The sequence below is a fragment of the Amblyomma americanum genome, chromosome 1 (genome assembly GCF_052857255.1).
Source record: "Amblyomma americanum isolate KBUSLIRL-KWMA chromosome 1, ASM5285725v1, whole genome shotgun sequence".
In the NCBI taxonomy this organism is placed as follows: domain Eukaryota; kingdom Metazoa; phylum Arthropoda; class Arachnida; order Ixodida; family Ixodidae; genus Amblyomma; species Amblyomma americanum.
This window is the reverse complement of record NC_135497.1, coordinates 557,028,614-557,043,382: the sequence shown is the minus strand read 5'-3', so window position 1 is coordinate 557,043,382 and position 14,769 is coordinate 557,028,614. Positions and strand designations below refer to the sequence as shown.

The following is a 14,769-nucleotide window of genomic DNA, read 5'->3' as shown; positions in this document are numbered from 1 at the left end:
CCTTGGGATAGAAATTGCCGCGCCATGCAAGGTCGGCTGCTGCAGTCCCTCCACTAGTGTCAGTCATACACAGGGTTGGATGCCATGAAAAGAGAAAAAGTATGCAAGCTCAGAACAATAAAATGCAACTAATAAACCCCTAAGAGAAACCCACAAACAAATACACAAAAAATGGAATGCATATAAGAGAAAAAGATAAGGAGATCTCTCAACAGGCTACAGCAGCAGCCCACGCACTCCTGTAGTGGCTTTGCGTATGGACATTAGAAAGATCCTTAAAAAAAGAATAAAAGGAACATTGTTCAAGATGTGCCAGCGAAACCACACACAAAAAGAAGTGTGTACAAGGCAGAGACCAAGAATTAATAAAAACAGTCAAGACAAACAACGAAAGGGTTTCTGAAAGGCTTCTGACGCTGGCACACAGGCGGTCACAAGCTCCATATGCTAAACCCAAAACCTTAAAGGAGCGTAGACATCAAATTTTTGGTTGGAGTGTTCTTAGTTTCAAGCATTGCATACTCCCACCCGGTGCGTGATACGTGCTCCGCAATTTAAATATGAACATTAAATATTACCGCATTATTTATACTGAGCGATTTCGGTTTCTGAGTGTCGGGGTGCATTACGACGTTACTCCCGAGGAAGAGCAGCAACCCTGGTCATGTGGGTTCCAAAAGTAATGACACAGGGACCGCTGCATCTTCTGCTCTCGTACACATGGTGTGCATATCAGGGCCTTCCGAAATGCCGGCCAGTACTGCGATATGCTTTATTTTCGAGTAGTTCAAATTATAAAACATTTGAAATTACAATACAAACATGTTTCCACAAAATGCATGGATGAAAAGAAACATTTCATACAAATATTTCATTCCTCTTCATAATTTATCGCATCCTAAAGCTTACTGGGCGTCTCAATGAATGAGGGAAAATCATGTAGAATGGTACAATTAGCCTGAGCCGTAACTGTGTTCAGGAAAAAACATGACAGCTTGACTTTGTAAGCTGCCGAACGACAATCTTTTGGCTTTTCATTTCTCGGCCTTTTGGCAAAGATCATAGCACCGAAGCGCGACCTTGTGGCAGAGCATCCGCCTCACATTCGGGAGGTGCTGTGTTCAATTCCCAGTGCCGCCGGGTACCCACCGGTTTTAAGATTTCCCCGCCATGGTGCTCGGCATATCTAGGGTGAGATGCTTGGGAGAAGGGTCTTCGACAAAACCGTTGCCTTGATGGATCAGAGATATGTTCCGCCGTCAAGCAACCCTAAATCCACCTCGTGCGGTAGAAGCCCATCTTTTTTTTAACCCGTCATGCACATCTGCTGATGCGTGTGAGCCAGCCACAACGGTAGCAATCAAATACCGCCGCACTTTGCTCGAAGGGGGTTTGTGAGCGGAGAGTGCTTATGTCACATCTATCTTGAGGCTAGAGAAGTGAACGTTATGAGTTTTGTAACTGGCACAAGGCAAGAGTTTTGGACTGCGGGTTTTAACCACGTGGAGACGTTTTTGTGCCCGCATTTGACGGGAATTTTGAGGCGCAGGCTATCCTTCCCACGCAGTGCAGCCCTAGAGAGCCGAGCACTAGGCCGGGGGACCGCCTGTTCCTATTGGATTAATTGGCTGGTGGACCGGAGGCCGCGGGAATCGTACCCACGACCTCCTGTAGCTGAGGCGAGCACTCAAGCATGAGGTCATGGCTGCAGTGGAGATGCTCTTGTCACAGTTCAGACACTGAAAAGGCATATGACGTGATGTGGCATTGTTGAGACACATTAATGACACAAAAAATCGATGAACAGCAGCTTAAGCTACAACAAGAGTGAGAGCATTAACAAGACGACCTCTTCCACACTTTCTTGTGACACCTCCAGCTGTGGAATGCTGCACCAGATCCAGCATTCTTAACGGGACATGGCCCACTTAACTCTTGTGTATGGGTTTCACCACACTGGAATCCCTGGCCGTAACGGACCCACAGATGCTGGCACATTTCAACTAGGAATCTGTGCTGAAATTTCAGCAGCTGTTTTCCTTCTCACTGGACGAAAAGTGCCTGACTGATCCGGACTCTTAGATTTGGAAGTTTGTTAAAATTATGTTCACAAGTTTTTGCTTTCTTTTAATGGCTCATAAGAGTGGTGGCCATATGTGCTGACATTACATGTGCTTTCACAAAAGAAACAAAACTCTGAGAAAATTCTGAAAAATTTCTAAACGGAACACTCTGCATGCTTTCAGGGACTCCATACACTGTTCATTGTACTGCAAAAGAATATTTCAGGCTTTCAAGAAGAAACCCTTGAACAAGAGGGCTGACAAAGGTTGGTTTGCTCATCACTGAGAAGCAATGCCTTTTACTGCCTTTCCAATGAAGGCACACTCTGGCACCCCTTTCGATAGCAGCAATGCCACAGGACAAGCACGAAGCATTTCCAGAAAAAGTAACAGCTTTTTACGACCTCGTCATCACAGCTCGAACCGCAGAGAAACTAGCCTCTGTTTGTTTGTTTCTGCAATAGCCTACAAGATTGACGAGGCCCGAGAGCAAGATTTACAGATCGATTTTGATGCCACATTGGTGTGGCGTGGCACCTCGCATCAGTATACTGAAAGCGCATGAATTCTGCACATTCCTATGACTACGGCTTATTCCACAGAAAATACTTTTGAACGTAGCTGTGTCTATTGATATGCACCAGACCAAACTTAATGAGGAGAGTGGCAACCTGTAGAGAACCAACTAGTACCGTATTTACACACATAATTTGCGCACCCTTTACTTATCACTCGGGTTTACAAAAAAAAAATTTTTTACTCGCATATTTTACGCACCGTGCTGCGCTAGACCACCATCATGAACGCGGGCTCTACCCAGTAGCATTCGGCTATTCCGCGTGTTTGTTCGGAAGGCTTTTTGAATCTATTGTGCACTGGGCATTCATGGTGGTGTCGGGCCGCTGTTACAATCACGGTGGCACCAGCGGCATCGCCACTCGGAACGGCCAGCAGCGCTTTCACGGAGGATCGGCAGCTGATAGAAGAGCCAACACCGCTGTTTGTTTGGCTGATGCATGAGTCTCGACTGCCGGCTACGCTTTTCTCTGTCGCTCTGACGACTTGTGTTTGTTTGTTCGGTCGTGTCTTGCGATGGGATATCACAACTATATGGCAAGTTTCAAATTGCTTGTCAGCACCTTATCATGGCGCGGAGCGGCGAAGCCAGCGAGAATAACTGTGTGCGCGCAAGTTTGTCCATAGACGACCATCGTTGTGTCAGCAAACTTGTGTGCATGTGGTTATTCTCGCTGGCTTCTCAGCTGCGCGCCGTGATAAGGCGCTGACAAGCAGTTTGGTCGATACTCGCGCGGTACTGTTAAAGAATTGTGTGGTCTGATAATTGATTTATTGATTCGGTTGCTTTCCTACACGAAGTTGCGAAAGCAAATTTACGGAATCAGGAACTATCGAACAATTGGCTGGGTTTTTTTTTCGGGGCCGGCCAGCGTAGGGTGCGGGTTCGGGTGCTGACGTGTACGCAGCAACATACACTATACCTATATTGCGCGTGATGACCTTTGTGGAGTTTAAGTCGTGCTCGCGAAATCCCCGCGTAATTTGCGCACCCCCTTCTTAGAGCCCTAATTTCTGAATAAAAAGTGCGCAAATTATGTGCGTAAATACGGTATATACAATGCTCACTTAATTGAAGGCAAGAAAAAGACAGCTAAAACAGACAGGCTGCCATGCCTAATACTCATTAGAAGCAAAACTATGTCATGCCAATAAGAACGGACCGTGTGCTGGACACTCACAGTATCGTTAAAACTCGCAGCAGACATCTGCGTTAATTTCAGTCCGTCCTTTTCCGAGACTTGACCACTTTCTTGATGGTATCCCTCAAAACTGCCAGAATTTTCCAGGTAACCGAAATTCCTTTTGACAATTCAAGGTTGATAGACACCCTTTAAAACCGTCTCAGCCCTTCAAAGAAATACAGTAGAACCTTGCTTTTCTGTTCTTGGTTCGTGTAATCTGCAGTATCACAAAACGAAAAATTATGCGTGTTGTGCTATTTTTATTCACAATACAAATCCTGGAAAACTTTTTGAAACGATTCCCTGGTATACATGCCCATAATTTTGCCAAATTCTGACCACATGAGCCATTCAGAGACCATTCAGACACCGCCGCCGTAACCCGCTTGATTTCCCATATGTAGTCGCTAACGTTCACCTGCAGTCCGTTTCATCATACAAATACCTAGGCGTCACACTGTGTAACAACTTATCATGGGCTACACACGTTACTAACGTCATTTCCTCGGCTAATAAAACTCGGATTCTTACGACGTCATCTTCGCCACGCCCCACAACAGGTAAAATTACTAGCATATAAAACTCTTGTCAGGTCAAAGTTAGATTACGCATCGCCAGTTTGGAACCCTCATCAAGTTTACCTTAGCAATGCGCTCGAGTCACTTCAAAACAGAGCAGCCAGATTCATTCATTCCTCCTATTCGTACGATATCAGTGTAACATCTTTAAAAGCGGAATCCAGTTTAGCGCCCCTTTCACTTCGTCGTCGTATTTCTAGCCTCTGCCTATACCATAAATTTTTCCATAGTTCGCTGCGCTGCGCTCCCTACATTGCCCCGCCAGCCGGCATATCCCACCACATTCGTCATCCTTTCCAAGTGTTTCGCCCCCGTGCCCGTACTGTTACCTGTGCCGCTTCTTTTTTTCACCGTGTTTCTGTAGACTGGAACGACCTCTCCAATGACATCGCTACCATCTCATGCCCATCCACATTCGCCGAACCTGTTACCAACCATTTTTCAACATAACACTTGTTCATTTGACTGTATGTACCCACCCCTTATGTAATACCCCCAGTGGGTCTTTAAGGTATTAAAATGAAATGAAATGAAAGAAAATGCCAGCCAAGCTAGTCATCATTTTTGGTTGCTTTGCCCACATGCAACTGAGCACTGCGAAGAAGACGCCGCTGCTGCTCTGCACAAAGGCAAGGACACAAAGCATCTTAAGAGCAGCTGCGGCTCTTCCACAATGCCCAAGTGTAACGGGACAAAGTATCTGAGAACGGTAAGAAATAGTTGACGGACTGGACATGCCATGAAACTTCACCCCCATGGAAAACAAAAATATGGAAACAACTTGCAAGCGCTAGCAAAGGAACTTTTCAAAATTTGTGCCAGCACATTCACAAAAGTTTTATTGAAGTGAAAGTGCCAATAAATGCCAGGGACTAGGAAGTGGCGCAAAACCTGGACATAGAGACAGTCACGTGCAGACCAGCAAAAAATTTTTTCATAGGGGCTAATTCAAGCTTATTGTTAAAACATTGCATTCATAACATAAAAAAAAAACATATGAAGGGGGAAGGGGGGAGACAAAAAGTAAAAGGGAAGGTGGCACAAACCTTTGCCTTAAATATGCAAAAGGCGTTGTTTCGTACCATTTGCAAAAGCTATCATGTCAGGATTTCGCATTCATTGAAAAGCAGTGTGCAATCACCTTGAAATCAGTGTGTGGCAGATTAGCCAGCAAATAAATTACTGTAATATATTTACAGTAATTAAATTACTTTTCTCGGTAATTTATAATGTAATTCATTACTTTTGTGGCCTGGTAATTTAGTAATGTAATGAACTACTTTCAAGCAGTAATTTCACAGAAAAGTAATCAATTACTAGCAATATTACTTTTGCTGCATACCGAGTGCATGCTTCTCCTCGTATCTGTCATGCTTTGGCCTCGCGTTTGGGAGATGAGCATATACAAAGCAAAGATGCAGTTTATGGGGGTTTAACGTCCCAAAGCAATCGACTATGGCTATGAGGGATGCCATAGTGAAGGGCTCCGGGAATTTTGATCACCTGGGGTTCTTTAACGTGCACTGACATCGCACAGTACATGGGCCTATAGCATTTCGCCTCTCCCGAAATGAGACTGCCGCAGACGGGATGAAACCAGAGTCTTTAGGGTCAGCAGCCGAGCACCATATAACCAATAAGCCACCGCGGCGACTCCCAAAGCAAGAACAAATTACGGAGGGCACTAGAGAATACTTCCATGCTTTGAAGGCGAAAAACATTCACTTTTTAATTTATATTGTTTCCTTCCTTTCTAGTGACACATCTACTCATTAGCTTATAGTCATAGGGCAACACATACATTAAATGAATCATTACTTGCCAAGAAACAACGCGGTTTTGTGGCCGATGGGTTGTGTGATCACCTCGTAATCTGAAGGCCCTGGGTTCAATTCTCTGCACCCTTGGAAGAAATTTTTCTCTTTGCTGACGATGTCATTGGGGGTTATGGACCACTTTTCCTGGACATCGACAACAACGCCGGGTATCGATGTTAATGTGCCACTTAAGGCTTGTGCCTTAAAAGCGTGCAAGTAGTAATAGCCAGCACCCCAGGGAAGCACGCGGACGAGAGGTGCGCGCAGGCATCAGCACTGCCTTGGTGAAGAGTCTGCATATCAGTCACAGGACTGCTACGCATCTCCCTGCACTGCATAAGGTCTCACACACAAACGCACTGCATGGCCACCAGGAGAGCTCGATGACCAAGGTATGCCATATGGCACCTTCACGCAGACGCACTGCGAGTGCTTGAGCAAGTACTTTAACGTCTTTGAGTACTTTGACACTGACAAAAAGTCAAAAGAAAGTTGTCCACGAGTTGTCGGGTTTTTGTGGCCTCACCTGAGGCCGTATTTCTAACTCAAGGGCAAGATAGGCAACAGCGTCCCAGCGACATGCAATGTATTTCCACCAACTTGCCTCCAGAACAAATTAATTGAACAGCAGAATTGGCAGCTTCGCGAGCGCCTGTGCACTTCTGGGATGATGCATGGATAAGCAGTCACTGCACTCCCGCTGTTTACGCGGATGACAAATTCTTCAAAATCAGGATGGTGGGACCATATTACACATTGAACAATGTACTTCTGATTGAAGAATGATATGACAAAGACCTCATCTACATCAGCAATGCGGCAGTTCAAATTGACAGAAAAGGGGAAAAATTTCTGACGCCCATTTTCAAGCTCAGTGGCGGGGCAAACAACAAAAAAAACCCTAGAAATTTTGCACAAACTATGGCCAATGCGCAACATTTTAGCATGGAAACTAAGTAATTTTCATTACTTAAGGCAGCTAATTGTAATGTAATGCCATTACTTTGAGACCAGTAATTTGTAATGTAATTACTTCTGTGATTTATAGGAAAGTAATTAGTAATGTAATTTAATTACTTTTCAAATGTAATATTGCCACGTATGGTGTGTGGTCAGCGGCTGCCTAGGGAACTTCTCAGTGTCCTTAAGTTCTTATGCAAACAATGACACACCACCCAGTTTTCTATTAGTGACAATGTTCATGAGGAAATGGAATATTGTGACAAAGACGACGAAGCTGGCTGTGGTGCGTTACAGAGCACTCGCGCTAGGCCAACGGCCATTAAATTATATCTCTTGCATCGTTCATCGCAACTCACTCTTTGGACAGCCACCACGTAACAATATTATACACCACACAGCATTTGCATTCGAGGGAATGGCCAAGAGCATTTTCCATTTGGTTTTCTGCGTGCTAAAGGAATATAGACACGTAATTTTGGTGGCATGTTTTCTTCTCTACAACGATGCAGAAAATACTACTACGCATGAATCACCATGTGATATTTGCCCATGACCGCTAAATAATTTATAATTGAATTTTTTCTGTCACGCTATTTCAGTTTCAACAACCGAACAATTGCTGTGATGTCAGAGTGCTTTTGTGTCGCGTGAGGCATCGAAAAACGCCCATATAATCGCTGCTTCATCGTTATGATTTACTGCACTGCTGAAGCCAGCCTTCCTGAAGAGCCGGAATGCCAACTAATGTGTAAGCAGCGATTATATTGCAGTTCTTTCATGCCTCACGTGACCTGTAAGTACACGTTGGCGTCATAGTCCTCATTCGGCTGTTGAAACTGAGACCGAAACACCACGAGAAAGAAATGCTATTATAAATTATTTATTGGTTATAGGAGAATACCAGGTGGTAACTCACGTATAACAACGCCTTACGCATCGTTACAAACAAAAAACACGCACCCAAAAGTTAAGTGTCTATACTCCTTTAATTCTTTAGACCCATCATTCTGCTTACTGATCTTGCTTTGCAGTTCATCTGCTGAGCGAATTAGCGATATCACCTGAGAATTGCAGATTACTAAAATATTCTCCATTAACTCTTATCCCCACTTTTCCCATTCCAGGCCTCAGAATAGAGCAGGTATTCCTAAATATGTCCTGTTTACAGGAGGTATTTTGTTGCAGAGGACGTATTGTGGAGACTCATTTTTTTTCTGCATGATTGGTGATGGATTAGACAATGCAGTCGAAGACTTCTTCAGCACGGTTTGGTATTGACACTGTTGCTTCCATCACTGGCAAAACACCATCCAATGAAAGTAACGCCTACATGGAAGCTGAAGACAGCTAAACTTGTACTGTTGGAAAAAACTGCATGCGTGCTAGACACTTGCTTGTACACTCCAATACGGCCTAATAGAGCAGCTGGGACACGGGACCTGGCGCACATACCTTCGAGGCTGCACTCGTAGCTATGTGATTAAAAGGTTTCGCCTGCACATTCTTTGAAATGCCTCAGGTATCATCTTTTACCAGGTCAACGGATATACTCAGGCTGCTTTCAGTTTGGGCATATTGTTACGTGGCAACCAGCCGAATTATAAGTGGTGATGAACGATGGCAGTGAGATCATTCTAATGGCCCCTCGCCTATAGCGCGACCTTTGTGTTCCCGCGCCGCTGCCAACTTCGTCGTTTCAGTGACACTACCCGGGGCTGCCGAGCGATCATCCCGATTGTGAATAGAAGAACACACCGACGGAGGGACGGCTCAGTGGAGATGGGTTCAGAGGAGGACGGTACAACACAAATGACATGGGGGGAAGTGCTGGCTGCCAGGATGAAAGTTATGTGTGAGTGAATCCTAGTCGACGAAGCGCTTGGGACACAGGTCACCAGTAGCCAACGAACGAAGCCCTTGAATGCACCAAATGGCATGGGCAGGGGGGTGGTGTCCTCACGTGTGGGCGGCGTCTCGGGTCGCGGCAGCGTTGTCATGTCAACGTGTCTTGTGGTCAGGGCGGGGGACGGGACTGCGGTGAGCGGCGAGGTCGATTGAAGTTCGGCGGGCTGGGGCACAGCGGGGCAAACCAGGTGCACACGGCCGATGATAACGGCAGGCAGAAGACTCCGAAGATCCAGGGCCAGGATGGGGATGATACCCCGCATCTCACACCAAATGTTAAGTGGCGACCAGCCGAATAATAAGCGGCGATGAATGATGGCAGTGAGATGATTTTAATGGCCGCTCGCCTATAACGTGACTTTTCCGTTCCCGCACCACTACCAGCTTCGTCGTCTTCGCGACAATATTGCCGCTTTGAACAGGTTTTCCACAGTGCCGCGAGGTATACCTTAACGAGGTTTTACTGTACCTGTGAGTACTAACGTTGCTGAATTTGATGCGCCTCAATGTGAAATCTGAACCAATTCATACACCTCCTGCAGTAAAGCCCATGATCCAACTATAAAATTGAAGCCCTGATCTATTGCTATGCGATGCATTCAGAACAGGTGGTGCCCTTGATGGTCTCACAGATAACTTTGACCACAATGGCAACAAAGGCATCAAAGGTTGCTTCCAAACTATAGCTCTCCACCATTCGTGGCATGTTTTTCGCTGCTCTACTATCTTTCTCCACAGTGGCCCACTCATAACTCCCCTCAGTTCTGACTGCGGGGCCAATCCAGCAAACAAGTCTTACGCAGTACTGTTCGGATGGACCTTATGGCCATGCCACTGCTCTAATTACACCCTACCACTTTCGCTCGGCCCCATGGCGACATTCCTAACAGAGGTGGGGGAAGGAGGAAGTTGGAGCACCATGAAAGCGAAATGTACAACAAGGACGTAGTGCAGTGGCCTCGCTCAAAGCTCTTGCCCTGAGCTCAAACAGCACAGGTACTTCTGGTCGAGCTTACAACTTCGTCATGCCCGAGTTGACAGCTCACATCGAAACACACACATCGAAACAAATTTTTAATTACACACGCCAACAATGCCACATCAGTTAAGATACGGAAGATGATGTTAAGCCATCTATGCTCTAACCAACCCAAAATTCTTACCACTGTCAAGTAGATGACCTCGATTCTCTTCGGCAATACATCAAGCTCATTACTGTTCACAGCTATGGTAAACTGTCATTTTTACCTCTCAGATTTTCTCATCAAGAGGCACAAGGGCAATTGGTTAACTGTCTCGTTCTTGGGACCAAGTGACATTAAGCAATCACTACAAGCACTGGACAAACACTCCCTGAAGGGGCCACTGAAAATCTTGCACCAAAGTTGCAAATTATTCTGTTTGAAAGGGCACTACTTTTTTTTATTTATTTGTACCTCAAAGGCCCACAAGGGAGTATTACATGAGGGGTGGGCTGACATGTATTAGAACCTCCTGTCACAGAATTTTTTCAGAAAAGGCAAACTAGAGAGTTAAAAACATAACAGCGCGGAAAACAGGGACTTCAAGGGTAGAAAACACAGGACAAGCGCTTGTCCTGTGTTTTCTACCCTTGAAGTCCCCGTTTTCCGTGCTGTTAATTTTTTAAATATGTATCACCAACTCGCCCACCTCGCTATCGTGTAGAAGAGCTAAACTATTCATCCACATCCTTGAGGTTTTTTTGCTCCCATAATTCCTACTGCACTAGAAGCCGTGTGTTGGTGCTTGAAACTGAATGCCACACACCCATATGCATGCAGCAGACACCCTTTACCAGCATAGCACCACGTAAGATCATGTCAATGCCTCATTTGGGGGCAAGGGGTGCAAGCACACAGAACAGTAGGAACAAAACGCAAGCACTAATGTGTGAGCCATTCCTGTGCTCCGTCTTTTGGGCTACATGTCTCAAGATGAACAACCCCTTCCCCATTTTCCTCAAAAAGTGAAACTACAACGAACATCTAATGTTAACTTGTGAAAACAAAATGACAAGCATAGAAGGAAAAACATAAACATGTCTCGTCCTTGTGTTTCTTTGTATTCTTCAATTACGGGAACTACTTCCTCGTTCAGCTACCTGTCCTACCTACATTCGTCTGCGACTTCTCGCCTCTCGCCACTGCTTGTCTCTAGGGGCACAAACGTTGCCAGTTTCACAGCAGGAGGCCCACCTTCAAAATTATAACTTGCTATATACGTGACAGCCTAGTTGATTTGTTCACTGTACAGGCAGGGTTTGTTCATTTGGGGTCTGCAGGTGAAAGCTTTTGTCTTAATAGTGAATGTTCCCACGTTTCCTTTTTTTTCTTCTTTCTATGTAATGGCTAGGACAAAAAACTGTTGCCCACCCAATGCAATGGAAGTAGCCACATAATCATAAGGTCTCTTTCATTCGGCTGCACTTTCTGCACTAGTGCGGCACGAGTTCTAGGCTGGCCGAAATGAATGAAATGAAAGCCGAAATGCTGCACCGCAGCTGCGGTGCAGCAGTATGGCAATGCCCATGTGTAGGTTGTAGAACTGAAGAAGGTATGGCACTAGTTATTTAATGAAATGATGACAGTTCTTTGTTGAAATGTCGAGGGGGGTTTAAACGTCACAAAGTGACTCAAGCTATGAGGGATGCCATAGTGAAGGGCTCTGGAAATTTCGACCACCTGGGGTTCTTTATCATGCACTGACATCACAGTACACGGGCCTCTAGAATTTTAATGGAGGCAAAATTCTAGGGGCCCGTGTACTGTTCGATGTCAGTGCATGTTAATGGAGCATAGAGACCTAATATTGGTGGCATATTTTCTTCTTTATAATGAAGACACTACAATGCATGAATCACGATTTGGTATTCGCCTACGACCGCTAAATAATTCATAATCGAATTTTTCTGTCATGCTGTTTCGGTTTAAACAGCCGAATGATAGCTGTGACGACAAGGAGAGGTTTTAGGTCATTAGAGGCATAGAAAAACTGCGATATAATTGCTGCTTTATCGTTTTTATTTACTGCACTGCTGAAGCCAGCCTTCCTCTAGAGGAGGAATGACAACAAATGTAGAAGCACCAATTATATTGCAGTTTTTCACGCCTCACATGACCTACAACCTCTCTTTAAGGTCACAGTCATCGTTCAGCTGCTGAAACTGAAACAGCACGAGAAAGAAATTCAGTTATAAGTTATTTAGCAGCCGTAGGAGCATACCACGTGTAATCCATGTATAATAATGCCTTACACCTCATTACAAAGAAGATTGGTTTGGTTTATGGGGGTTTAACGTCCCAGAGCGACTCAGGCTATGAGGAATACTGTAGTGAAGGGCTCTGGAAATTTCGACCAGCTGGGGTTTTTTAACTTGCACTGACATCGCACAGTACACGGGCCTCTAGAATTTCGCCTCCATCAAAATTCGACCCCCGCGGCCGTGATCGAACCCATGTCCTTCAGGTCAGCAGCTCCCTTAAAGAACACCAGGTGGTCAAAATTTCCGGAGCCCTTCACTACAGCGTCCCTCATAGCCTGAGTTGCTTTAGGACATTAAACCCCCATAAACCATAACCTTTCAGCAAATAACTGTCATCATTTCATTAAATAACACGTGCCATACCTTCTCTGCTTCTTCGACCTACACATGGAAGAATTGAGTGATTGTTTGAGGCATCATAATGAAAACCTAAGCGGTCAAGTCCAGTTGCATGGGCAGCATTTCAGCGCTAATTCTTAAGTAGCCTGTGTGTATACATGCAACAATTTTTTTTTTCTGTGAAACGACGATTTCCTAGAGCAGGTTCATGGTAAGACTTCTTTGCGATTTGCTGCTTGAAAATTCTTCCAAGTGTTTCAGGATTTTAGTGGTCGTTGGCGTCGGCAGCATGCAGTTGGCTGCAATTTCGTGACAACAGCAAGGCTATCAATCGGGCCTGCACTCGACCATTCGTTTTGGAAGCGGACAGTGCCAAGCTGCATTTGAACCATCTGAACTGACACTGCATGCAACCGGCACCACCGTGGAACTTCACAGAACTAGTGCAGAGAGTGCAGCCAAATCAAAGAAACCTATCATGACCACAATCTTAACAAAGTGGTAGTTTGGACTTGTTGGTATAGCATATCAGAAGACATAGCGCAGCACAACGGGACAAAGAAAAGGAGCACACAGGAGGAGCACTTATCCTGTGTGCTCCTTTTCTCTGTCTCATTGTGCTGTACTATGTCTTTTTCTAATATCACCACAATGACCTGTCACACACTAAAACAGTGCCTTGTGAGCTTTATGCACCTCACAAGCTTCCAAACAGTCAAAGGACATCATGCACATTGTCCACAGTGTTCATCTCTTTAAGGCCTCTTTACAACATCAGCTGTAAAAAGGTCTTAAGATTAGAGGCCTTAAAAGGAAGCATGCTTTTCCAGTTGCCTCCATGATAGTTGGCCACCTAAGTCCAAACACCTTCCCCACGTAAAACAGATGTTCGGTGCAGGTGGCACAGCACTCATTTTAAAATCATCACAGAAGGTGGAGGGCTCACCTTGTGGCGCCTTAAAGCCTTTGCTGCCTCAGCATTTTAACGTCCCATTTGTTCAGCCTCTGCGCCAACAAGTGAACGCCGGACTTGAAGCAGGAATCGGGAAGGCCCGTGCATACCAGAAAACTGCCTGCAAGTTTTTCAAGTGCTGTCGTCTGAAATAAATATGAATTTAAAAGAAGAACATGTTTCCCTCTGCAGACACCAAAGCGTAATCGCTTATCTCGCCACAATTTTTGCAGCTGTTTTAGAAAGCGATTTGTAACAAGAGCACACAATTGTAAAGTGCAATTAAGTCAACACTCAACACACTTTCCCAGCCGCGGGGCCATAAAATATCGGACCGCGTACAAAACTCATCGCACAAACGGATAGTTCAACTGACGACCGGCTTTATTAGTGGTTCAACTAGACTGTTGTCAAAAGTTTCCCGCCTTTTTTCGGGAGCACGCAAAAGCTGGCAATTATGCGTTACCATGAGTTACGTTGGGCTGGGCTGACAAAAGATATAAAAACACGCTCAGCGCTTGCTCTTTTCCGTAGACCTGCACAGAGCTTTTGAGCAGAACTTACGATAAAACAGATGAGTCTTTCCCTCCGGGCCTTTGGGTCCACTGGCGGTCAAGCGAGCTCCGTGCTAGTCTTGGGTTATCTGCTAACACAAAATATTCGGGCGCAAGGAAGTTGACAACGGAATGCCTAGTGTCAGATAACAGGCAATTGCTCAGTATGTGCATGCCAAAATATAGAAAGAACAAATTACTCACGTGCAAAAAAATTGGCGGACGTGACGTCTTTTCTTCAAACCGGATGCGACGTCATGGGTTGAAATAACGCTTGCGTTATTTCGACCTGGTTGTAGCAGTCACTGCCCGTTTGGCTCCTTTGGAGATCCGGATCTTTTGAAGAGCCGGGTCTTTGGCTCGGTGAGCCGTTTGGCTCTTTTGGAGAGCCGCTCTTCTGGTGAACCGATTCTCTCGTTCAGTGAGCCGTTTGGCTCTTTTGGTGAACTGCTTCTCTCGTGCAGTGAGCCGTGCGGCTCTTTTGGAGATCCGCTTCTCTCTCGTTCAGTGAGCCGTGCGGCTGTTTTGGAGGGCCGCTTCTCTCTCGTTCAGTGA

The 14,769-nt window shown here is 45.4% G+C and overlaps 1 long non-coding RNA gene across 1 annotated transcript; it reads right to left on the bottom strand.

Annotated features, from left to right (window-relative positions):
* Positions 1-14,292, bottom strand: LOC144108405 (uncharacterized). The gene is made up of 3 exons (XR_013309480.1): positions 14,225-14,292; positions 13,655-13,806; positions 1-53 (listed from the first exon to the last, which is right to left on the bottom strand). It is a non-coding gene; the product is annotated as an uncharacterized LOC144108405 (long non-coding RNA).
* Positions 14,293-14,769: the final 477 nt, after the last annotated feature.